General features: G+C 39.9%; 1 protein-coding gene across 2 annotated transcripts in view; it reads left to right on the plus strand.

Annotated features, from left to right (window-relative positions):
• Window positions 1-24171, plus strand: part of LOC309837135 (zinc finger protein 567-like) — a 95633-nt gene that overhangs the window by 64663 nt on the left and 6799 nt on the right. The window lies entirely within an intron of this gene.

Genomic DNA, 24171 nt, shown 5'->3' on the forward strand with positions numbered 1-24171 from the left:
TGTTTCCAATTTTATGCCTTCATTTGTATTGACACTTTTTTGGCCCATCATCCTTTTCTTTTTAATGGTGGTAAAATATACATAACATAAAATTTACCATCTTAACCATTAAGTGTACAGTTCACTAGTGTTAAGTATATTCACATTGTTGTGCAACCAATCTTGAGAATTTTTTTTATCTTGCAAAACTGAAACTCTCACATTGTTGTGCAACCAATCTTGAGAAATTTTTTATCTTGCAAAACTGAAACTCTGTGCCCACTAAACAAAGTCTCTCTCCAAGTCTGTACTCTAGATACCTTAGAAAATTAAATCAGTTTGTCTTTTTGTTACTGGCTTATTTCACTTAGCATAATGTCCTCAAGCTTCATCCATGTTGTGGTATGTGTCAGTATTCCTTCCTTTTTAAGGCTGAATAATATTTCATTGTCTGTTTATACTACATTTTTGTTTATCCATTCATTTGTTGATGGACATCTTGGTTGCTCCCTCATGTTAGCTATTGTGAATAATGCTGCTATGAACATAGGTGTACAAATATCTGTTTGGGCCCCTCCTTTCAATTCTTTTGGGTATATGCCCAGAAATGGTATTGCTGGATAATATGGTAACTGAATACTTTTTAATATTCCATTTTAATTCTTACTCATTTTTAATTGAGATGGGTGTTATTCTACATTTAGGAGAAAAAATTGGACCAGGGTAGAGTTTATAGCTTTGTAGCATTGAAGGTCCCTCTTCATGGTTTTCTATGAGTGCTCAAAACTGTAGTCTTAAACACTTCCTGAAATATGCCTCCTCTGCTCCCCTCCCCAACTTTTATCTAGACCACCTTCTTCCTTTGCCACTATCATCCCTGTCCTGTTGTTTAATTTGGATTCTACTACCAGAAATGTCTCCTGAGTAGTAGATGTTGTCCTGAAAGGCATCTGTAGTTTGGATTCTAGAGTTTAAGAGGCCCAGACTTTAGCTGTGCTGTATTTACCTTTCACATACCTGCCTATAGAAGGATGACTTCCAGTTTCAGCTGCTGCTGTACTTTCTAGTGAGTAAATTTATGATTTGAGGGTTCTCTTCTTCTCAGAGCTGTCAGATATTCCCTTGCTTTTATTTCTACTTCATCCCATAAAAACTGCAGACACCAAAAGGATCTTAGGGCTGTCAGTTTATTCCCAGTTAATCTTCTTATAGGGTTTGAGGGGGTGACTTGTCACTTAGCTTTGATGTAGATGTTACCTGTGGATTTGTATTTTGCTCTTTTAGTTTCTCTCTTATTTGGTTTGTTTGTTTTGTTTGGTGGGAGATGGGGAGAATTCAAGGAAAGCAAAAACATTACATATTCACAGCCACCATTTTCCCAGAATTCTCTTCCACTTTTTTTAAAGCCATTTCAATCAGGAATGATTTTTGTTTCATAACTCCACTGAAAAAACACTCTTTCTAAGACCACCAAAACCCTCCCTTTTGTTAACTCTAGTGGTCAGTTACTGTTCTTCCAGTAATGTGTGACAGTTTATCTACTGGTACATCCATACTTACCTTGGTCATTTTCTACTTTGCTCACCAGTCTTTCTCATTCTCCTTTTAGATACCATCTAGGGTAATCAACCATCTCAGTTTGCCTGGGATTGTCCTGGTTTTAGCACTGAAAAGTCCCACATTCTGGAAAACTCCATAATTGGGAAAACCAGGACCATCCTCCTTTCCTGACTTCTAAGTGGAAGAATGGCTCAGAGAACAGTCTTTGATACTCTTCTCCTCTCAATATTTCACTCATTTATCAAGTGATCTCTTTCAGTCTTATTGCTTAATAAATTATCCATCTGCTGGTGATTCCCAGCTCTACCCTCTCCACTCTGCCAGAAGCTCACATAGCCAGCTACTATTGATCCTTCTGGCTTAACCTTAAAAAAAAATCCTGAATCTAATCATTTTCTCAACATTTCTACTGTTAACATCATAAGCATCAGCAAATTTTCTCTTTAAGGGCCAGAGAGTAAATATTTTAGGCCTGCAAGCCACAGTCCCCATTGCAACTACTCAACTTGGCCACTGTAGTGCAAAAATAGCCAAAGACAACACATAAGTGAATAGGTGTGGCTATGTTCTAATAAAACTTTATTTACAAAAAATAGGCAGCTGGCTCACAGGCCATACATAGTTTGCTGACCCCTAGTCTAACCTATCATCATCTTATGTGTGAATTACTAACACAGCATCCCAATTAGTCACCTTATTCCTCTCCTTTTAGCTTCATTAGTCAGAAAGTATTTTTTGTTAAGAAATACATACAAATGAGAGTGTTTTGTGCATTTGTATATACACATATTTAAAAGGTACAAAGAATAATGAAATGAATACTATGTATCCATTACTAAGCTTAAAAAATAAAACATTACAAATATTATTGATGCTTCTTGAATATCCCTCCCAAAGCAAATTGTTCTCGCTTTCCTGTACCCTACAGGTAACCACTATTTCGAAATTTGTATTTCTCATTCTCTTTCCTTTTATTATTGTTTTACTGTATATATGTGAATTCTTATTTAAGATACTGTGCAGTATGACAACATTTGAACACTATATATAAATAGCCTCATACTTCTGGTATTCTGTGACTGTTTTTATGATTAACCTGATATATTAGCTATAATTCATTCATTTCATGGCAGTATGGTTTTATTTAGCATACAATAGAAACAGGATGATTTACTGATCTATTCTGATGCTGAGAGACATTTAGATTGTTTCTAGTATTTTGCAAACACTGCGGGTACTGACATTCTTCCTCATCTCTCCCACTGCAACCTCTGCTTTTAGCAGTATGGTACACTTTATCTATCATGAAAAGTAGTCTTATGTTGCAAAACTGCTAAATGCTGGATATATCAAAATAAAGGTATCTTTAAACTTGCCACTGAGCGCTCAAGAAAGTAAAGGAAATTCCTAAAAGCAAAAACAATATAAACATACTAAACACAGAAAAGAAAACTGAAACTGGAGTGGCAAAGCAAACCCGAGAACTGAAACCACCTTGCTGTGGGGCATCCCAACAGAAACCAAGAGCTTTTGTGGATTGATGTCCATGTGAAGGAACAAGGTTAAGTCTCAAACTACGCAAAGTGAAGAACGAAACCTGAGACTACAGCATAAAACGCAGGTCTTCAAAGAAGCCACACCCAGAGTTAAAGGGTGGGCTAGGAAAAAGTCTCCTGCCAGTTAAGGGACTAACAGGTAAATCTGCTCTCCTCCGCTGTGGTTCTAGATTTCACCACCACTACCACCATCAAAAAAAAAAAGAGAGAGAGCTTCCCTGGTGGCGCAGTGGTTGAGAGTCCGCCTGCCGATGCAAGGGACACGGGTTCGTGCCCCGGTCTGGGAAGATCCCACATGCCGCGGAGCTGCTGGGCCCATAAGCCATGGCCGCTGAGCCTGCGCGTCCGGAGCCTGTGCTCCGGAACGGGAGAGGCCACAGCGGTGAGAAGCCCGCGTACCGCAAAAGAAAAAAAAAGAGTCTCACCTGAGAATTAATCATTAACATCCATCCTCACATAAGATTGGAGTTCAAATTTACACTACCTGTCATGGACACCTCAAGCTGAGAAATTAATTAAAGAATAGACCTGGTCTCTGGTATAAACGAGTAAATAATCTCCTAGAGTAATGCTTTGAACCCAGATCCTTCAAGATTCCCACTTTTCAAACTGAGGCGCGTAGGAAGTCACAATCAAAAGTAAGACTAGGGCGGGATTCCCTGGTGGCGCAGCGGTTGAGAGTCCGCCTGCCGATGCAGGGGACACTGGTTTGTGCCCTGGTCCGGGAAGATCCCACATGGCGTGGAGCGGCTGGGCCCGTGAGCCATGGCCGCTGAGCCTGCGCGTCTCGAGCCTGTGCTCTGCAACGGGAGAGGCCACAACAGTGAGTGGCCCGCGTACCACAAAAAAAAAAAAAAAAAAAGAATATAACAAGTGTTGTCAAGGATGTAGAGAAAAGGGAGCCCTTGTCATTACTGATGGGAATGTAAATTGATGCAGCCACTATGGAAACCATATGGAGGTTCCTCAAAAAATTAAAAATATAACTACATATGATCCAACAATTCTTCTTCTGGGTATTTTTCCAAGGAAAACGAAAACACTAATTTGAAAAGATATATGTACCCCCACATTCACCACAGCATTAACCAAGACATGGAAACAGCCTAAGTGTTCATCAATGGATGAATGGATAAAGAAAATGTGTGTGTGTGTGTGTATGTATACACAAAATTAAACAGACAATTACCATACGATCCAACAATTTCACTTCTGTGTATATACCCAAACAATTGAAAGCAGGGACTCAAACAGGTATTTGTACACCCATGTTCCTAGAAGTATTATTCACAATAGCCAAAAGATGGAAGCAACCCAAATGTCTGCTGATGGATGAATCGATAAACAAAACGTGGTAAATACATACAACAGAATTCAGCCTTAAAAAGGAAATTCTGACACATACCAGAACATGGATGAAACTTGAGGACATGGTACTAAGTGAAATAAGCCATACACAAAAAGACAAACATTGTATGATTCAACTCATATGAGATATCTAGAATAGTGAAATTCATAAAGACAGAAAGTAGAATGGTGGTTGCCAGGCCCTGGTGGGGAAGAGGAATTGGAATTATTATTTAATGAGTACATAGTTTCATTCTGGGAAGATGAAAAAGTTGTGGAAATGAATACAGTGATGGTTGCAAGAGAATGTGAATGTACTTAATGCCACTGAATTTACACTCAAAAAAGGTGAAAATGGAATACATTTGTTATTCATTGTTTTAACACAATTTTAAGTAAGTAAATAAATAACTCCTGAAAATTAATTAATTATTAAGAAAATAAACCTAAACAATCTAGTGGAAAAGATGGCAAAATTTTACATAAAAAGAAAGTATATTTATACTTTTATTTATATATTTATAAATAAAAGTATAAATTTATATAAAATTTATATAAATAAAATTAAAAAGTCAGCTTCCCTGGATCATGCATTTCTGTGCTAGAATATCAGGAGCTTTAAAGAGTTTAAACTTTTTTGGCCCAGGAATCTCATATCTGATCATCAAATATGAAAATATCCATCTAAATAAAGATGCATCAGAGTAGTAATTTTAAATAGAAGAAACTGTGAAAAGCAACATATATTTAATAGTATTTAAACGTATGATATCTGGGTCTTGCTTTAAAATACTTCAAGGGTGGGGGATGCAGAGGTCAATGAGGATAGATGAAATAAGATTGAAAACATGTTAATAACTGCTGAAGCTCGGGCACGAATTCATGGGACGTCCATTCCTCTGTCCGTAATAAAGTAAAAAAGAAAAAAATTTAAACACATTTGTAATGTTCTGTGAAAAAAAATGAAATCATCTCTATCTTACAATTAGAACATTATTTTAAGTCAATAAATGTTGATTAAAAGTAAATGAATATCTTTTAATGCATGGAATTGCTGCATCAAAGCAAAACTAGTCAGAGGGGGCTTCCCTGGTGGCGCAGTGGTTGAGAGTCTGCCTGCCGATGCAGGGAACATGGGTTCGTGCCCTGGTCCGGGAAGATCCCACGTGCCGTGGAGCGGCTGGGCCAGTGAGCCATGGCCACTGGGCCTGCGCATCTGGAGCCTGTGTTCCGCAACGGGAGAGGCCACAACAGTGAGAGGCCCGCCTACCGCAAAAAAAAAAAAAACTAGTCAGAGGGAAAAAAATTCAAAGATCAGTAGGAAAAATGAACAGTAGGGCTTAAAAATGCATTTCAGAAGATTTTTTTCAAAAACACATGAGTTTAAAAAAGGGAAAGAAGTGGATCTAAGTTATATGATATAAAATGGCTCTTAAAGAAAAAGGGCTTTAAAATTGGAGGGAATTATGACAGATGAATAGCACAGAGAGCACAGGTGGGGGTAAAAGGGAAGGACTTTACATTTTTCCACGTGTTTTAGGGCTTTTCTTCACAACCCTTGGATAGGCCTTCAAGGAAGAGATTCCTCAATCTATACTTTTAAGGTGCTGCCTCCCTCACCAGCTGGGTTCTTTTTTTAAATATTTATTTATTTATTTTGGCTGCGCCGGGTCTTAGTTGCACCATGTAGGATCTTCTTGGTGGTATGCGGGATCTTTAGTTGCAGCATGCAAGATTTTTAGTTGCGGCATGCAGACTTCTTAGCTGCGGCATGCATGTGGGATCTAACTCCCCAACCAGGGATCGAACCCGGGCCCCATGCATTGGGAGAGCGGAGTCTTACCCACTGGACCACCAAGGAAGTCCCACCAGCTGGGTTCCTAACTGCAGTGCCTTTCCCTACCTATTCAATCTAATCACCTGGGCACCATCCTCCCACCATGTTCCTTGAAACCATCCAGGGCTCCTTCCCTTCCTCTAATAAGAAAATTACATCAAGCTTAGGAATAGAGAGTCCTGTTTGTAAGAAAAAATAAGAAGACATAATCATGCTGTTCCTGAATTCAAACCCAGTCCTTAAGAAAACAGGCAACAACATGAAGGACAAGAGGAAGGTGTAAAGCAAGGAGAAGATAAAGGTACCACAAAGTGCTGCTCATCTCCGAATCTACAATGTACAAAATAATTCCCAAGGAAATAGGTAGAAACCCACCCAGACAATTGAAAATACACCCAAAATTCACAAGTTATTTGGGAATAGAAATCCTTACCTAGGACTTCCCTGGTGGCACAGTGGTTGAGAATCCACCTGCCAATGCAGGGGACACGGGTTCGATCCCTGGTCCGGGAAGATCCCACATGCCGCGGGACAACTAAGCCCGTGCATCATAAATACTGAGCCTGTGCTCTAGAGCCCGTGCGCCACAACTACTGAGCCTGCGTGCCACAGCTACTGAAGCCCGCGCACCTAGAGCCCATGCTCCGCAACAAGGGAAGCCACCGCAATGAGAAGCCCGTGCACCACAACGAAGAGTAGCCCCCGCTCACCACTAGAGAGAGCCCACAACACAGCAACGAAGACCCAGGGCAGCCAAAAGTAAATTAAATTAAACTAATAAATAAATAAAAGAAATCCTTACCTAATAAGACCAGGTTGCTGTAATTCTCCATCATTACATCTCTATATAAATCCCTCTGCGCAGAGTCCAGGCATTCCCACTCCTCCTGAGAGAAGTCTACAGCCACATCCCTGAACATCACCAACCCCTAAAATGACAAAACCATGTAGTACTGTTAAAATTAAAGGAAATGTCTTTCAGATCAAAGAAGAGATGGAAAAGGACACTGAGGGATGGAGAAAATACACTGAGCAAATGGGTTAAGCCAAAGATAGGGTAGAGTAAAAAAATTAGTGTAATTAGAACAAAGTGCCTCCATCTTCTTGAATATTCCTATTGCTGTAGACACACCTCCTTCATACAGTGAGACATTCCCATTATCCCACGGCTAGGGCTAGGAATGAACAAAACACACATTTATTTACAGTTTCCCAAATAATGAAATAGAGTAGAAAAACACACAGTAACCTGTAGGCCTGGAAAATTACTATTTATTTTAATGATCATCCCTGACTTACCAATATTTTTATTGTGGAAACTTTCAAACATACAGAAAGTTGAAAGAACTGTATAGTGAACATCTGACATGCTAATTACTACTTACAATAAACTCTTAAATATGAGCTCCTCCTTTCCCTTTTTTTCTTCTTACTTCTTAAAGGAAAAAGTCAGAATCTTTCCAAAATATTTACCAAACAAACAAGCAAAACCTCTGTTGCACATAATAGGACTTTGATCTAATTAAAGTGTACACCAAATACTAAGAATCATCATTTTCAGAAAGTATCATAAGTATTTTTCCTTATAATGCAAGTTCTTTAATAAACTCTTTTTAACTGGATATATCTTTCATCTTAGGAAGGCAAGACATAACCATTCCATTATTTTGGATATTGAGATCGAACAAGATCTCTAAGTTCCTTTACAGCTTTGAAAGTCTAAAATTCTCAAAAACTTATGCATCTGGCTAGTCTTACTTGTTAAAAAGTTCAAAACTATAGAAAAGCTAACAGTATATTGTTTAGGGATAAATAGTAAAACAATTGTGAAAAGCAAGAGAATGATGACTACAAAATTTTCTTTACAGGTTACATGTTGAGAGGGAGGGCAGTGTACAAAAGGGTCTTCAATAGGCCTTCCTATTCTATGTGTTAAGTACATGAGTGTTCTATTATTCTTTTGTAGTAAGAAATACTTCATATTTTTTTAAAGGGGAACTCAAAAATTAACGAAAAATAAACAGGCCTGTAAAGATGAGTTATCCCATTCAACAATCATTTCCACTTCATGAAACCACAATTCTGAATCTGAAAAAAAAAAAAAAAACACAATTCTGATATGGGAGGCCCAGTGGAATGTATTTAGGCTCCATCATAGAGCACTGCACACAAATGGGAACACTGTTAGAAAAGAATGGGATGCTAGAATAGAAAAAAGAGTGCACACATTTATGGTCAATTAATCTGTGACACAGGAGGCAAGAATATACAATGGAGAAAAGACAGTCTCTTCAATAAATGGTGATGGGAAAACTGGACAGCTCCATGTAAAAGAATGAATTTACAACATTCTCCTATACTATTTACAAATATAAACTCAAAATGGATTAAGACCTAAATGTAAGACCAAAAACAATAAAACTCCTAGAGGAAAACATAGGCAGAACGCTCTTTGACATAAATCACAGCAGTATTTTTTTGGATCTGTCTCCTAAAGCAAAGGAAATAAAAGCAAAAATAAACAAATGTGACCTAATTAAATTTAAAAGCTTTTGCACAGCAAAGGAAACCATCAACAAAACGAAAAGACAACCTACAGAATGGGAGAAAATATTTGCAAATGATATGAGCAATAAGGAGTAAATATCCAAAATATATAGACAGCTCATAGAACTCAACGTTTAAAAAAAAAAAAAGCCGATTAAAAAATGATCAGAAGAACTGAATAGACGTTTATCCAAAGACGTGAAGATGACCAACAGGCACATGAAAAGATGCTCAACATCGGCTAACCATAGGGGAAATGCAAATCAAAACCACAATGAGATACAAAATGGCTAAGTCTTAAATATAAGACAGGACACCATAAAACTCCTAGAAGAGAACACAGGCAAAACATTCTCTGACATAAATTGTACCAATGTTTTCTTAGGTCAATCTCCCAAGGCAATAAAAATAAAACCAAAAATAAATAAATGGGACCTAATCAAACTTACAAGTTTTTGTACGGTAAAGGAAACCACAAACTAAATGATAAAACCAGCGTACAGACTGTGAGAAAATATTTGCAAATGATGCAACCAACAAGGGCTTAATTTCCAAAATACACAAACAGTTCACACAACTCAACAACAACAACAACAAAAACCCAGTCAAAAAATGGACAGAAGACCTAAATAGACATTTTTCCAAAGAAGACATACAGATGGCCAACAGGCACATGAAAAGATGCTCAACATTGCTAATTATTAGAGAAATGCAAATCAAAACTACAATGAGGAATCACCTCACATCATAATTTTAAAAATCTACAAATAACAAATGCTGGAAAGGGTGTGGAGAAAAGGGAACCCTCCTACATTGTTGGTGGGAATGTAAACTGGTGCAGCCACTATGGAAAACAGTATGGAGGTTCCTCAAAAAACTAAAAATAGAATGGCCATAGGATCCAGCAGTCCCACTCCTGGGCATATATCTGGAAAAGATGAAAACTCTAATTCGAAAATATACATGTACCCCAGTGTTCATAGCAACACCATTATATACATATATACACATACCTCATCTTCTTTATCCATTCATCTGTCGTGGACACACACACACACACACACACACACACACACACACACACACAATGGAATACTATTCAGCCATAAAAAAGAGTGAAATCTTACCATTTGCAACAACATGGATGAACTTGGAGGGTATTATGCTAAGTGAAATAAGTTGGACAGAGAAAGACAAATACTGTAGGATATCACTCATATGTGGAATCTAAAAAATACAACAAACTAGTGAATATAATTTTTTAAAAAAGCAGCAGACTTACAGATATACAGAACAAATTAGTGGTTATCAGTGGGGAGGAGGGAAGGGAGGAAGGATAATATAGGGGTAGGAGATTAAGAGGTACAAACTATTATGTGTAAAATAAGCTACAAGGCTATATTGTACAACACAGGAAATATAGCCAATATTAATAACTATAAATGGAGTATAACCTTTAAAAATTGTGAATCATGTTGTACACCTGTAACTTATATTGTACATCAACTATACTTCAATAAAGAAAAAAAAAGAAAAGCGTGGGATACTAAGGGACAAGACCCTGCTGCTGGGTGCCATCACTCGCTCCCTGACAGAATGGGAGGACCTGAGATGGGTTCATAGATGAAGCTCAGTTAGGCAAGGAAGTTTCTAGATAAAGAGATGTTGGGACTTCCCTCGTGGCGCAGTGGTTAAGAATCCGCCTGCCAAAGCCGGGGACACGGCTTTGAGCCCTCGTCCGGGAAGATCCCACGTGCCACAGAGCGACTAAGCCCGTGCACGACAACTACTGAGCCTGTGCTCCGTAACAAGAGAAGCCACTGCAATGAGAAGCCCGCACACCACAAGGAAGAGTAGCCTCCGCTCGCCGCAACTAGAGAAAGCCCGTGCACAGCAACGAAGACCCAGCACAGCCTAAATAAATAAATAAATTTAAATGCTTTATTTAAAAAAATGAGATTTCACCTCACACACCTATTAGAATGGCTACTGTTAAAAAAACAAAAAATGTTGGTGAGGATGTGGAGAAAAGGGAGCCCTTGTGCGTCATTTATGAGAATGTAAATTGGCACAGCCATTATGGAAAACAGTATGGAGGTTCCTCAAAAAAAAATTTTTTTTAAATTACCATATGATCAAGCAATTCCACTTCTGGGTATTTATTTGAAGAAAACAGAAACACTAACTTGAAAAAATACATGCATCCACATGTTCATAGCAGCATTACTTAGAATAGCCAGGATATGGAAGCAACCTAAGTGTCCATCAGTGAATCAACAGATAAAGAAATTGTGATATATATATATACATATATACACACACACACACAATGGAATGTTATTCAGCCATAAAAAAGAATGAAATTTTGCCATTTGCAACAACATGGATGGACCTTGAGGGCATTATATTAAGTGAAACAAGAGAAAGACAAATACCATATGATCTCACTTATATGTGGAATCTAAAAACAAAACAAAAAACCAAATTCATAGATGCAGAGACTAGACTGGTGGTTGCCAGAGATGGGGGGGAAGCAAAAATGGGTGAAACTGGTCAGAAAGTACAAACTTCCAGTTATAAAGTAAGTCCTGGGGATGTAATGTACAACATGGTGACTATAGTTAATAGTATTATATTATATATTGAAAGTTGCTAAGAGATTAGATATTAAAAGTTCCCATCACAAGAAAAACGTTTGTAACTATCTGCAGTGATGGATGTTAACTAGACTTTTTGAGGTGATCATTTCATAATATATACATATATTGAATCATTATGTTTTACACCTGAAACTAATATGTTTTACGTCAATTATATCTCAGTTAAAAAATGGTAATAAGAGCTATGAAAAAATAAAACAGTATAAGGGAGATAGGAGGTGCACTTGTTGAGATGCTATTTTATGTAGGGTGGTCAAAGAAGGGTTCTCCAATTTGGTGACAGGTGAGCAAAGTCTTGAAGAAGTGAAAGAGTAATGATGCAGATATCAGGAGCAAGAAAATGCCAGGCAGGGGAATCAGCAAGTTCAAAAGCAGAGGGGGCAGAATTAAGTTACCTAAAAATATATAGAAAATCAAGTCAGAGAGGCAGCCGAGAGCCAGATTACATTGGGCTGTGTAAGCCATTGTAGAAACTTTGGTTTTTACTCTGAGTGAGATGGGCAGCCACGGAAAGTTTTAAGCCAGGTAGTGATGACTTACATTTTGGAAGAATCACCCTGGCCGCTGTGTTAAGAAGGAATGTTAGGCAGGCAATGAAAGAAGTAGGGGGATCAGTTAATAGGCTGTTGCAACATCGAAGGAGAGATGCCTGTGGCCTAGATGAGGACCAGCTGAACTTGTACATGCAAGGCTTTCAAGTTCCGAGTCGCCCTCACTCAGCTGGGCACAGGCCTATCACCTTTCTCTCCACTATGTGGAACTGCCCCCCTTGCTCCCAAGAATAAATTAAGTCTAGCTAGAATTCCAAACTGTGGATGTTTGATAATCTAATTAAGTGCTACGTGAAGTTTAAAATGTCCAGCATTGCCTAAGCAATTTGATACATGCTGTCCACCTACAATGTTTTGATCATCTTATATCCCCTCTTTGCCCCTTCATGGCCACCCCCACCAGGGCACTACGGGGGCACAGGCCTCTGGAGAAGAAAAAAGTTTTTGTCATTTCAGAAGAAGGAAGTATTCATGGATGTGGTCAAATCCATGAGTGGCTGTGGAGTACAAATGGATAAATCCTGTCCAGAGGAACTTCTTCAAGGATGTGATAATAGAGAAGTAAGGAAACATAGTTCTACTAATTGAGAAGTTTCCCCTATTATTCATAATCTTCCCTTTAAGACATCTATTTTCCTTCATGTGTATCTCCAGGGAGCTTCTGAAGAGCTTGACTCTAGCTAAGAATTGGTTTGGTATTTACTGAGCTTCAACTGACAGCTCTAAAGCTTCTTCATTTTGAGGACCTCACATTCCTTTGGCCCTTTTACAAATAACTTCTGTTCCTAAAAAAATAGGGAGGAGATTTAACTATACAATTTCTTGAGTACTTTCTATTTATTTTATTTTTAAATTTTATTTATTTATTTTTGGCTGTGTGGGGTCTTCGTTGCTGTGCGCAGGCTTTCTCTAGTTGCAGCGAGTGGGGGCTACTCTTCGTTGCGGTGCGCAGCCTTCTCACTGCGTTGGCTTCTCTTGTTGCGGAGCACGGGCTCTAGGCATGCGGGCTTCAGTAGTTGTGACTTGCAGGCTCTAGAGAGCAGGCTCAGTAGTTGTGGCACATGGACTTAGTTGCTCCGCGGCATGTGGGATCTTCCCAGACCAGGGCTCGAACCCGTGTCCCCTGCATTGGCAGGCAGATTCTTAACCACTGTGCCACCAGGGAAGCTCTTCTATTTATTTTAAATTGCTTAATGTTAGTCATAATAATGAAAATGGATATGTTCTATCTCAAACATATTTTTACTTAGCTGCATAAAATGCCACCTTATATTGGGATTTACTTAAAATTTCCCTATTTGTGAAAAGTAATTTTGGATTTTATTATCTCAAAGGTTGTCCCAAAGTGTTGTAGTCTCTGCTTTTAGATCTATCCGTGGTTCTACCATTTTTGTAACTCTTAGTGAATTTCATTCCAGTCCTCCTTCCCTTTAGATATCTGGTGATGGAGTCCATGGATTCCAGATTGAGAACTCCAACGAGGACCATTTGAGAATTTAATTCAAAATAGACCTGGAAACTGGTCCAAGTATTTACTCACAAATTACCTGGCAAATCCCTTGTCCTATTGGTATAGAACTCTTTGATCAAGCCCCCATGTCATTCCTACTCCAAAAATATTGGCAAAGTGAAAGATCTTATCACCTGTTTGGACTGAGACTAACCAAAACCAACCCATAAGCTGCATGGCTTTTGCTTGGTGTGTGGAATGGTGTGTGCCACATATGCACTCATCTTATTTTCAACAATTCAGTTGTTATGATGAAGCCTCTGTATTTGCCTCACTAGGCCAGCAGAGATCTTAGAGGAGATATGGCACACAGGAGAAACTGCCCAATTAATACTAAGACGGAGGGGACATATAGGAAACTGGGTCTCTGGGTCTAACCCCAAGGCCTCCATTATGTATCCAAATGGGAAGTAGTAAGGACAAGGTCTCTTGAATGGGCTTTTGGTAGTCAGGAATTGTCAGAAGAGGAAAAAATATATATACCTTGAAAAACAAAGATTTCAGGGAAGAAAGAAAAAATCCCAAAGCACTTTGATCTTGACTTTTGGATGTTCAGAAACCATTCTTTCCTCTTAGTGAGGTAACTGAGGAAAAAAGAAGAAACTGATGAGACACTTAGCTTTTCTTGGGATCCCACACTTTCTCCAGCTTTTCTTGGGATCCCACACTTTCTCCAGCCCCTCTCCACCCACACACACATACAGAGGAAGGTCAGGGAAGACTGAAGAATCCAGCCCAATGCAGTTACAGGAAAAGAGCTACAATCTATCATGGGCTCACAAATGACTCCTAGGTATGGAGTGGTGAAGCCACACTTGCACCATCACAACCCACTCACCATGGCACACATAGTGCTATACAAGGTCACCTGGTTACATATAATCCCACATACATACCTAAGGGACACACAAGGTCTCTATCGCACAGCCACAGGACTCCCCGCACCCACACACTAAGGTCATATTAGTTGCACCTGCACAGTCACAGGCGCCTGACACCACAGTCTCAGACCTCCAAATCCTAGGCACACGGTGCTGCACACATTCAAACAATCACACACCCATTACCGGGACACACAGTTCCAAATGCAGTCACCTGCCCTCTACATCCCCCACAATGGCGCACAATGCAGTAACAATCACATACCCTTTCTGGGAACACGTACAGTCACAAACACCCCACTCCATCACCCAGAGTGATCACCACATACTGTCACCATCACACACTGCGAAGACACACTGTAACAATTACACACACACACACACACACACACACACACACACACACACACACACACACGATCTCCTCTCTTCTGCTCGCTCCGGACACGAAAGGCCGGGGGCCCAACTCCTCACCCTAGTCCTTCCCTAGTTCCGGTCTGGTCCAAAGTAGCTAAGTTGCACCGGGTTCCAAACGCCCCTCAGCAGCTAACTCCGCGGGGCCAACGGCCCCACCACTGTGCAAAACTCAGCAGCGAAATACCGCGGGACATAGCGTGGGCCTGCGGATTTCTCTGGGAAATGTAGTCCAGAGGCTGAAAACGGGCCCCCGATTCCTCTCAGCGCGGAAGCTAGGTTTGCGCTCATCCACCGCCTCTCTGCACCAATCAGAACCGCAAGCCCCGGACGCCAAGCAGTTCGCAGATGGAGCCGGCATACCTGCTGGAGTTGCCAGTCCTACCCATCTCTGTCAGCTCAGTTATCGCCCGTAAGCAAAAGGCGAGACCACAAATTCGCCTCTTAAGCAGCTCCGAGTCGCAGAGCCTCTGGGAAACGTAGTTCACGCCAGAAAAGCAGCCAATCGGCCAGGGTGCAAGCGAACTGATTCTTTTCAGCTGGTCCTGACCCCCGTGACCCAACCCGCCGGGCCCGGGAGATTTCTTGAGGTTCTAGTTCGCCCTCGGAATGCAGAGGGGATGACACACTTTTCATCTTTGTCCGTCGGGTGAGTCCAGGCCTCGGTCCGCGCAGTGCTCAGGGTAAGAGTGAAGGTGGGACCTAATCTTCTCTTTCTGGACTGTATTGAAGAGGCGACAGAGAAGAAATCACGATCTTGAAGAGTGTGTGTGAGCGCGTGCGTCTCTGCACTCAGGTGAGGAAGAGGGCGGGGCAGAGCTTGCTGAAGATGCTGAGTTGTGACCGCAGGTGTGACTGGGTGTTGTGTATATGTGAATGTGTGTCACCTGTTTGGGAGACCAGGCTTGTATCTGCGTAACAGAAATTAACCTCTGTTAGGCTTTTGTAAAATGATAAAAGAGGGTATCTTTATGGGGCATCAATTTTATTTGAAGGTTGACAGAATTTTTTTTAATCTACTATATGCTAAACAACATTAACGGGTTATGTTAAAATAGGCACTTTTACTATGGTTTAGAATGCAAGTTCAACATGTTTTTAAAGCAAGAAGGAAGATTGCAAAGTAATTTATTACGAGATGCTTGGTTTTATCTGTCCCAGACCCTCAAGTATAGACACTCTCCTCTACAGTGAAACTACTAAAATATTTGGGTTTAAATCTGCCACCTTACTATTTGTTTTCTGTTTATTCCACCTGTTCACAATCTTAACATTTTCAAAGAGTACAGATTAGTTATTTTGTATAATGTTCTTCAATTTGGGTTTACCTGATGTGTCCTGATCATTTATACATTTTGGGGAGGAAAATCCCATAAATGATGCTACGCTCTTCTTGGTTTATTTTATCAGGAGACACGCAATGTCAATATGTTCCATTACTGGTAATGTTAACTTCCTCCCCCCACCCCCCGCCCGCCAGATCTTAGTTCCCGGACCAGGGATGGAACCAGTGCCCCCTGCATTGGGAGCGCAGAGTCTTAAACACTGGACCACCAGGAAAGTCCCAGGTTTTATTACTTATAGTTTAAATGGTGTCCATAAGATTTCTCCACTGTAGAGTTAATTAATGAGTATGTTCGATTTATCAGTGAATAAATAAAAAGAAGCCAGCTGACAAAGGAGCCTGGGAATTGTAGTGTGCAGAGTCCCAATCCCAGCATTACAGAGAACCATATAGAAGGTTCAGTGTGGGACTGAAACACAGTAAATGAATAACCAGCACATGACCATCTTGGGAATTTCCTTCACCTCTTATGTTGGATTACGGGTTTCCTGGAGCTTATGTCTTCTTTTTTTCTTTATTTAGTCTCACATTTTAATTTTTAAAAAAATCCTCCATTAGCACCTTGAGAGAGATTAATTTGGAATAAAATTTGGGGGCCCTTACAAGTCTAAAACGTCTTTATTCTAACCTCTTTGGGATGATAGCTTAACTAGGTTTGGAATTTTAGGTTGGATATAATTTTCCCTTAGAATTTTGAGAGAATTATACCATTGTCTTCTAGCTTACAGTTTTTATCTTAAAGTATGATGACAATTTGATTTGTATATTGTTGTTCTTTCTCTTTAGAAGCATTCTTAAATGGTTCTCTTCACACCTAGTTTTCTGAAACTTCACAAAGGTGTGCTCTGGTATGAGTCTTTTTGGTTCATTGTATGGGGTATTCAGTGGACCCCTTTATGTCGAAGAATCGTGACCTATATTTCTAGAAATCTTAAATTTTCTGAAATTTTCCTCCATTCAGTTTTCTACTCTCTCTTTCTGGAACCCTTCTCTTTCTGGATGTTGAAATTCCTGATTTTATCTGTTATCTTTCTCATCCTTTATTACCTTATTTTTTAACTTTTTTTCCCCCTACAACTGAGTGATTTCCACAGCTCTTTCCCATATCTGCTATTAAATCTTTAATAATAGGTATTTTATTTTTAATTTCCAAGAGCAGTTTTTATATACATGTTAATTGTTTCCTGGATATAAGATCTCCTCTTACCTCTTGGTGCTATTGTAGGGGGATTTTGGGTGGCTTTTTCCTGTGTGTGTATTTTTCTGTTCCTTAACTGTATTCATTTCCTTACTTCTTTTTTTTTATTGTTTTCATCTGTCTTTCATATTACTAGGTTTACATTTACATAGTGCTAGGCTTTCCCTAGTTTGTTGATTAATACTGTCCATTCATCATTTATTAATAATGCGCTAAAAAGATGACTGTTGCTGGGCCTCAAAACAGGCCACCCCAAGAAATGCCACAATGGCATGTTGATTGTTTTGAATTAAAGTTACTTGAGAAACAGCTAGTGGGGAAAAATGATATAGAAAACACTCTGACCCCCTTTTTTCCCCAGAAAGCAGGAAATAAATCTCCCATGTAAAACTATCCTCCCTATACCAAGAGAATAAAAACCATCTTTATCACCAGAGTTAGGGAATTCAAGGCTAAGAAAGCTGTATAAACGAACTTTTTTACTGCTTCGTTAGTCTGCTCCGCCAAGCACAAGGCCCTTTGTTAAATCTTCACAAATAATTGTTCCTTTGTCAGGGGTTCCATTTCTATGAGACCTTCATGCATATAAAGTAAATTGGGTTTTTTTTCTCCTGTTAACCTGTCTTGAGTCAATTAAATTATTAGACCAGCCAAAAGAATTCAAGAGGGGTGGGGGGGGGGATTTAATGTAGTAACAATAGGTAGATAGATAGGGCTTGTCAACTTGTGAACTTCAGTATAGATTTCAGACATTTCTTTGTCAGCCCCAAAATGTTAGCATTATAGCTTTTCTCCTAGGCTATTCCATTTCTCCAGAGAAGAGCCTTCTCACCTCTTGACTGCCAGAATTTTGAGGGTCCAATAGTGATGAGGTCCCACCATTTATTCTTTATTTATTTATTTTTAAAATTTTATTTATTTTTGGCTGCATTGGGTCTTCGTTGCTTCGCGTGGGCATTCTCTAGTTGCGGCGAGTGGGGGCTACTCTTCGTTGCAGTGCTGATGGCTTCTCTTGTTGCGGAGCACAGGCTCTAGGTGCGTAGGCTTCAGTAGTTGTGGCACACGGGCTCAGTAGTTGTGGCTCGCAGGCTCTAGAGTGCAGGCTCAGTAGTTGTGGTGCACCGGCTTAGTTGCTCTGTGAGATCTTCCTGGACCAGGACTCGAACCCGTGTCCCCTGCATTGGCAGGCGGATTCTTAACCATTGCACCACCAGGGAAGTCCCCCGTTTATTTTTTTTATGATTTTTTATTAAAGTATAGTTGATTTACATTCCACTATTTTTTTAATCCCCTGATTTCAGCATGGTGCCTCTGCCATCTGCTTTTCTTCATAGCCTTGTGTCTAAAGCTTCCCTGATTCACTTTCTCTAGGGAATAAATATTCTATTCTTTGCCAGGATGGTGTGGTAGTGTATTATCTATTTCTGCATAACAAATTGCCTTACAATGTAGCAGCTTAAAACAACAGACATCTATTCTCTGAAACAGTTTCTGAGGGTCACAAATCTGGAAATAGCTTAGCTGGGTGATTCCAGCTCAGGGTCTCTTGTGAGGTTGCAGTCAACCTGCTGGCCAGACTTGACTGGGACTGGGACATTTGCTTCCAAGGTAGATGGCTCATTCACATGGTTTCTAGTAGTTCCTTGCTGGCTATTGTCAGAAAGCTTCAGTTCCTTGTTACCTGGGCCTCACAGGGCTGCCTGAGTGCCCTAACGACTGGCTTAATAGATTACCCCAATGACTGGCTTAATAGATTACCCTAAGAGCAAGTGATACAAGAAAGACCACAGTGCCTTTTATGATCTGGGTTCAGAGGTCTCATCCCATCACTTCCACCATAATCTGTTCATTACAAATCCAAAGTCATGAAGATTTACCCTTATGTTTTCTTCTGGATTTTATAGTTTTAGCTCTTATGTTTAGGTCTTTGATCCATTATGAGCTAATTTTTGTATATGGTGTGAGGCAAAGGTCTGACATCATTCTTTTGCATTGATTTTCCCAGCACAGCACCATTTGTTTAAGAGACTGTTCTTTCCCCCATTGAATGGCCTTGGCACTCTGGTTGAAAATCAATTGACCATAGATGTATGGGTTTATCTGGGGACTCATTCTATTCCATTGATCTATCTCTATCATTATTCTAGTAACACACTGTTTTGCTTTGTAGTAAATATTGAAATGTATCTCTTCCCCAGTCTCTTGCTTCCTAGGCTTTTCAGTCTGTCTGCTGCTTGCTCTATTATTTTTTTTTCATGGATAGCTGTGTGTAGTATATGCCTTTGAATACTTTTGACAAAAGCCTCCCAGGGGGCCACTCCAACCCTTACAGAGTTCTGAGAGGGGAGAGGAGAAACAAAGGCAAGTCCCTGTGCTGATCACTCAGGGAGCCACCAAACAGGTCAAAATAAGCACAATTCTTTGGGAACAAGTCTGTATTGTCCACTATGGCACCAACAAGCTGCACGAGGAATGCAGGCCACCATACCCACAGTCACCTCTGAGGTGCGATTTAGTAGGTTGGTATGCCAAATGCCACAATTCCTTCTACTGAAATTTAGCAGCTTCTTCGTTAAGTACTCCCTTCGTTTTTGTAAATTTTAAATTAGATTCAATAGTTATGAAAAGTTGATTCTGACAATTTTTGCCACCTTAATCATTGCTTCATTGGAGGGATGGATCCATGGAGCCCCCTACTCCACCATTCTCAGTGACATCACACCCATTTCTACAAGTTATGCTTTACATATTCTACAGCTCTGTTGTTTGGTACATACACATTTAGGATTTATACATTTGAATAAACATTCCTAAAGGATATTTTCACTAGGTAGAGAACTCTGGGTTGGACAGTTTTGCTTTTTCTTTCACCACTTGAAAAATGCTGTGCCACTTCCTCCATTTCTGATGAAAAATTTGTTGTCATTCAAATTGTTTCCTCCTATAGATAAGGTGTCATTTCTCTTTTTGCTTTCAAGATTTTTTCTTTAGTTTTCAGAAGTTTGATTATAATGTGTCTTGGCTGGGATCTTTTTTTTTTTTTTTTTTAACACTGTTTGAGTTTTTCTCAGCTTCTTGAATCTGTATGTATGTCTTTTGCCATACTGGGGACATTTTCAGCCATTATTTCTTCAACTATTTATTTAGCCCTGCCCTCTTTTTCCCCCTCCCTGTGGGACCCCTGTGACACAAATATTAGATCTGTTTTTGTTTTCAGTTCATTTTCTCTTTCAAACTGAATGATTTCCATTGTCTGTCTTCAAATTCACTGAGTCTTTCCTCTGTACCTTTCACACTGCTATTGAACCCATCCACTGAGTTTTGTTTTGTTTTTTATATTTTCAATTATTGTATCTTTTTTTTTAGAAGATGTTGGGGGTATGGGTTTATTAATTTATTTTTATTTATTTTTGCTGTGTTGGGTCTTCGTTTCTGTGCAATGGCTTTCTCTAGTTGTGGTAAGCAGGGGCCACTCTTCATCGTGGTGCACAGGCCTCTCACTATCGTGGCCTCTCTTGTTGTGGAGCACAGGCTCCAGACGCACAGACTCAGTAGTTATGGCTCACGGGCCTAGTTGCTCCGCGGCATGTGGGATCCTCCCAGACCAGGGTTCGAACCCATGTCCCCTGCATTAGCAGGCAGACTCTCAACCACTGCGCCACCAGGGAAGCCCTCAATTATTCTATCTTTCAATTCTAAAATTTCCATTTGGTTCTTCTTTTTGTTTTCTATTTCTTTTTTTTTTTTAAAGGGAATTTTTTTTTTAATAAATGTATTTATTTTATTTATTTATTTTTGGCTGGGTTGGGTCTTCATTGCTGTGTGCAGCCTTTCTCTAGTTGTGGAGAGCGGGGGCTACTCTTTGTTGCAGTGCACGGGCTTAACATTGCGGTGGCTTCTCTTGTTGCAGAGCATGGGTTCTAGGCATACGGGCTTCAGTAGTTGTGGCACCCAGGCTCATTAGTTGTGGCTCGCAGGCTCTAGAGCGCAGGCTCAGTAGTTGTGGTGCACAGGCTTAGTTGCTCCGTGGCATGTGGAATCTTCCAGGACCAGGGCTTGAACCCATGTCCCCTGCATTGGCAGGCGGATTCTTAACCACTACACCACCAGGAAAGCCCCATGTTTTCTATTTCTTGCTCAAACTTTCTATTTCTCATTTGTTTCAAATGTGCTTTTAATTGCTCATTAAAGGATATTTATGATGTTTGCTTTACAATCTTCATCAGATCATTCTAACCTGTCATCTGTGTTGGCATCTATTGATATTTTTAATAGAATTTATTTTTTAGAGCAGTTTTAGGTTCAAAGCAAAACATCTTCATTTTATTGGACTTCACTTTATTGTGCTTCACAGATATAGCATTTTTTACAAATTGAATGTCTGTAGCAACCCTGCCTTGAGCCAGTCTATCAATGCCATTTTTCCAACAGCATTTGCTCACTTTGAGTCTCTGTGTCACATTTTGATAATTCTTGCAATATTTCAAACATTTGCATTAATATTGTATTTGTTATGATGATCTGTGATCAGTGATCTTTGATGTTACTACTACAACTTGCTGATGGCTCAGATGACAGCATTTTTTAACTAAGGTATGTACATTTTTTAGGCATAATTCTGTTGCACACTTAGCAGACTACAGTATGGTGTAAACATAACTTTTATATGAACTGAGAAACCAAGAAATTCGTGTGACTCACTTTACTGTGATATTTGCTTTATTGCGGTGGTCTAGAACTGAACTCACAATATCTCCAAGGGATGCCTATATTGATTTTTATTCAAGTTGAGATTTTCCCCATTTTGTGAAATTTTCTAGTTTTCCTGTAATTTTCTATTGAAGTGTGGACATTTGGGGCATTATGAGACTAGATCTTATTTAAACCTTCAGTTTGGGCTGGCTTCCTCTGATACTGTCATAGCTGAGAGAGCTGGAGACAAGACCTTGTTTCTGCCAGCTGTGGGTAGAAGTCTAGGTTCCCAATTCAGCCTTCTTTGACACCTGAGGAGGGGAAGGCCTCCTTGTTATTGCTGAACAGGGATGGAAGTTCCAACTCCCCTTTAGGCATCCACTGGTAATCACCATTTCTGGGATGGATAAGACTATATATTATAACCGTCCCCCAGGTGGTCTCCACTGACACTACAGGGGTTTGTGTGGTCTCATTAACACTGGGCAGTGGTTAAAGTACTGACTTTCCAGTAGGTCTCCCTGAGACCACCCAGTAGAGAGGTTGAGGGATGCAGGTGCCTCATTACTGCTGGGTAGAAGTCCTAGCTCCCCAAAGGGTCTACACTGACACCATGGGTGGGAGTGCTGTCTCATTACCACCCAGTGGGGATAAAAGTCCCAACTCCTTAGTCGTCCTTTTCTGAAACCACCCCTGTGAAGGAGAGGTAGGGTTGGAGCACCTTTACAGCCTGGTGAGGCTTTATACGGCCTTTGCTGGTATGGGTGGGGCCCCTCTTTTCTGTGGTGTTTGGCTTGAGTAGAGCAGCTATTATCTAAAATTTTTTTGTCTTATTAGGCTGTCCCTTTCCTTGTTCTTTGGTTAGAGAACGGGCTTTTTTCTGAGGCTTTTTCTTTCTACATCAATTGGCATTCCAGGGTTGCCAGCTTCTTCAGCTCCAAGAGTCTCAGATGTACAAGGCAAAAAGAAAACCCAGAAAACTAACCACGATTTTATTCCTTAGGTCCCATGGTTCCAACCATGCCCACCTTTCAAAGTCTTGTTTGTTTTCTGTAAATATTCAGTGTTTTTATTTGTTCTCAGCAAGAGAAATAAGGAAAAGTACACCTACTCAATCTTCCTGAAGCAGAAGGCCCTCTTCTATTATTTTTAAATGACTACTTAATCTTATACTGTTTTTTTTTTTTTTCTGGCTGCATTGGGTCTTCATTGCTGTGCGTAGGCTTTCTCTAGTTGCAGCGAGCGGGGGCTACTCTTCATTGCGGTACATGGGCTTCTCATTGTGGTAGTTTCTCTTGTGGAGCACAGGCTCTAGGCGCACAGGCTTCAGTAGTTGTGGCTCGCAGGCTCAGTAGTTGTGGCACACAGGCTTAGTTGCTCTGTGACACGTGGGGTCTCCCCCGACCAGGGCTTGACGAATTTCTAACCACTGAAATTCGTGTGCCCTGCACTGGCAGACGAATTTTTAACCGTGTGCCCTGCACTGGCAGACGAATTTCTAACCACTGCGCCACCAGGGAAGCCCAATATACTGTTCTTTTCTGGCTCTTTTAAATGTCTATTATACATATAGAGCATATTCTGGATGTATTTTTATGTTTTTCCTTTCATAATCTGTGTCATTTTTCTCAGTCCTTATCAAGCTGTTAAGATTGACTGATTTGGTACTCTGCCATATCCATCCTGCTAATTATAGTTGCTGAGTCCAATTGCTTCATTTTATTGGCCTCTGTTCACTTGTAAAGGGATTGGAATAAATAGCCTTTAGCTTCCCAATTTATCTCTAAAGATGCTCTGTTACAATAATGGTTTGAGAACTAATGGTTAATTCCTAACTGTGTAAACTTCTATTTCCTCATCTGTAAAAAAAAAAAAATGAAAATGGTTAACTACTAGCTATGTAAATTCTATTTCCTCATCTGTAAAATGGAAATAAGTGACTACACTTCATAAACTTGATGTGAATATTGACACATTATAAAAGACTCAGTGACTGGTAGTTATTATACAAAAACCTATGATTCCTGAGAGGAAAAAGGCAGAGAAGAATAGGAAAGGCTCAGTGGAAGAGTGACAACTGATCTTTGCCTTTGA

This window comes from Grampus griseus, assembly GCF_964374135.1.
Source record: "Grampus griseus genome assembly, chromosome: 19".
NCBI lineage: Eukaryota > Metazoa > Chordata > Mammalia > Artiodactyla > Delphinidae > Grampus > Grampus griseus.